Source organism: Gopherus flavomarginatus, chromosome 9, assembly GCF_025201925.1.
Source record: "Gopherus flavomarginatus isolate rGopFla2 chromosome 9, rGopFla2.mat.asm, whole genome shotgun sequence".
NCBI lineage: Eukaryota > Metazoa > Chordata > Testudines > Testudinidae > Gopherus > Gopherus flavomarginatus.
Window position 1 is genome coordinate 42,011,770 of NC_066625.1, and position 3,210 is coordinate 42,014,979.

At 56.4% G+C, this 3,210-nt stretch overlaps 1 non-coding gene across 1 annotated transcript; it reads right to left on the reverse strand.

The window, feature by feature from the left end:
* Positions 1–1,076: 1,076 nt before the first annotated feature.
* Positions 1,077–1,149, reverse strand: TRNAF-GAA (transfer RNA phenylalanine (anticodon GAA)). The gene has a single exon. It is a non-coding gene; the product is annotated as a tRNA-Phe (tRNA).
* Between the last annotated feature and the right edge of the window lie 2,061 nt (positions 1,150–3,210).

A 3,210-nucleotide genomic window follows, 5' to 3' on the forward strand; every position in this document is an offset into this window, starting at 1 on the left:
TGCCTGGAGAACCTTTTCTTATGTGGCCTAAGGGATAAGGCATCTGACTTTGGATCAGGGGATTGAGGGTTTGAGTCCCTTCGTGGTTGTGCTTGTCCAGTTTTACCTTTGGGCTAAAAGTCCTGCTCCCTTCAGGGCTGGAACCTCTTCTTGGCGGCTCAGGCCAATGCTCTGGCTTCAGCCAGAGCCCTGGGAAGGAGTTGGGGGATGGTTGTCCCAAAGGCTGGGGCAGAAGTCCCAGGTGCTTCCAGTCTAGCCTTTGCCATTCCTGACTTGCCAAAGAAAATGGGCGGCTGCCCGGGCTAGTGTGTAGAGCAGTTTCCCTCTTCCAAATGTGCGCCAGTTCCTGTGCTTGAGGGGGTTGGTAAATAGCACCTTGGGAGCCTGGGTGTTTCTCTGCCTCTCACCAGCTGGGAAAAAGCCTCTTGGGGAAAAATCTCCTGCGCCACTGCAAAAATGAGCACCTTGAGTGGAACCAGTCAGAGGCCCCACCATGGGGGCTGGCCCTGCTTTCCTACCATCTTGTGATGTTGGCCACAGAGCATCAGCAGCCGCCCCCATGTATGCTGGTGACCTTCAGTGAGTGGTTGGCATGGCAGGAGCAGGCTGGCTGAGTGTTTTTGTGCCTGTCTGAAGGCCACACATAGACATGGTCCTGCCCTCTCTAGCCCTGACCTCAGTTGCTCTGTAGGCATCTTAAGCCTTCCCTTAGGAGCCATCAGCACCAGCCTACCTCTGCTCTAGGTGCCCAGAGGAGGAGAGGTGTGCTGGGTCACTTTTACTAGATGCCCCTTCCCTGGTACTGCCATTGCTCAGCTGCACAAAGGAGTTTCATCCCCAATCCCTGCCTAGTAGCCCTCTGGTACCATTCCTGAGGGCTGCCCTACCTTACTTTCTTCCTACCATATTGGGAAAGACAGCTCTCATCATTAAAGGTCAGGTGGACCAACTAGGGGCAGAAGCCCATTCTATGTTTTCCTACTGCAGAGCCCTAGATCAGTAACTTATCTTGGGTGCAAGCACTGCTGTGCTCCCAGAAAACAAGCCACCCCTGCACAAAGAGGAACGAAAGGGCCTGCCAAAGCCTGGGATTGAATCAGGGACCTTTAGAGCTTCAGTCTAACGCTCTCCCAACTGAGCTACTTTGGCAGCTGCAGGACAGCATTTTGGCCTGTTGCTTCTCTGTCTGGGATGTTTTTGTAAGCGGCTGCACACAAAAAGGAGAGGAAAACAAATGGCTGCTTCATACCCCCACCGGAGGAACCTGGCACCATTAGCTGTGGTGAGTAAGAAGTGGCTGTTCGCTGACAGGGCCTGTCCCCGAGCAGCTGGAACAGCAGCTGCTGCCTCCCCCTCGGCTCCAGGCTGTGGGAAGTGCTCATTGCCTGGCTGCATGGGCGGATGCTGCTCCGTGCTCTGGAGAGCGTCTGTGTTGCTCTGTCAACCTCCCATCTTCACTGAGCCACTCTGGTAAGGTCCCAAGTGCCCCCTCCGGCCTGGCAGCTGAGAGTCTGTGCAGACATCAGCCCCCCTGCCAGCCCCACAGGCAGCAGCAGCGCCAGCCCCCCCAGCACCACAGGGGCACTCAATGCACTTCCTGTGGGGAAATGGCTCCTTGGCATCCAGCTGCTAGAGTGAGAGCCAGGAGAGAGCAGTGTCTGGCTCACCGTGGGGGAGAGAAGAGACCTGATGAGTGCGGATCTCCCTCAGCCTCCCCCGCAATGCTGGTCAGTTGTATTGTCACTGTCATAGTCAGCGTTTTCCTTCAGAGCCGGCCCTAGAGGGGTCTGGGATCAAGGACAAATCCCCCTTTTTGTCCCCAGGCCCTGCCCCCACTCCACCCCTTCCCCCAAGTCCCCACCCCTGTCCCATCTCTTCCCATCCTGCAACTTCCTGCCCCATTCCTCAACCACCCCCACCTCTTCCCGTCCCTGCTCCTCCCCCTCCACCCAGTGCCTCCTGCACCCCACTGAACAGCTGATCACTGGCAAGTGGGAGGTGCTGAAGGGGAAGAGGAGGAGCTTGTCAGCAAGGCCTGTAGTGGGCGGGGGAGGAGCTGGCTGCCAGTGGGTGCTGAGCACCTATTTTTTCTCTGTTGGTTCTGCAGCCCCATAGCTCCCATGGAGTCGCTGACTTGGCTTCCTTCGTACTCTAGAGAGAGGAGCAGAACCAGGACTTTGGCTGATCCATGGGGCACCAGGTGAGTGGCAGAGGCGTCAGGTGCTGAGAGTTTGCCTGACCCCTCAGGGACACAGTGTGAGGTGGTGCCCCAGGGATCTCTATGAAAGGAGCAGAACAGGATTTACTTGGGGTGGGGAGAGACTTGAGAGTGTCTCAGGGGGTTGTACAGAGGTGTTGCCCAGGTGATAGACTGGCTAAAACACAGACCTCACTGTGAGCAGGATTCAAACCTGCGCAGAGGAAACCTATTGCATTTCCACTCCCACACCTTAACCACTCAGCCATCAGTGAAACAAATCCCCCAATGCCAGAGAAACTGGTAAAGAATCACAATGACCAGGTGTGAAGTCATCTGAACTACAGAATTCCCACCGCAAACCTGGCTCCCAAAGCACGGGGGGGATTTGGGGTTTGTTCTCTTTGCTTAGCCATGTGCAGTCGCACAGAGAGCGCGTTTAAAAGTCTCCCCTCCCACAGTGCAGGAATGGGAAATGATTCTCAACTTGAAGCTGATGTAGGATGGGGGGGGCGTTGGGTGGGGCCCTATGGAAATACGGGGGTGGGCAGGGCTAGGAGCCAGGACTCCTGGGTTCTCCCCCAGCTCGGGGAGGGGAGTGGAGATTAGGGGGTACAGTGGGGGAGGGGCTGGGGGGGGCTCCTGCCCAACAGGCAAGTCCAGGAGCTGGTGTCAGGCAGCAGGTCACTTGTGGGCCCCGAGTGTCCGATCTGGAAACAGCTGCCTGTCCCCGTACCACTGATGTAGGGGAACCCAGGCCCACCCCCCATTTTGACTTCCAACCCCGTACCCTGGGCAGCTGGTTCAGCTTTGCTTAGCTTGCATCAGCCTCGAGTCAGCTTCACTGGGTCACCAGTTCCACCATGGCCAGGCATCAGAGAGAGGAAGTCTCCTCTCAGCTGTAAAAGCAGCAAGGGCTCCATGAGGGGTCGGTGCTGGTGGAGCAATTATTGACACTTTCTCTAGTCTCCTTTTCAGATTTTGCCCCATTTTCTCTTTAATTCTCCAATGTT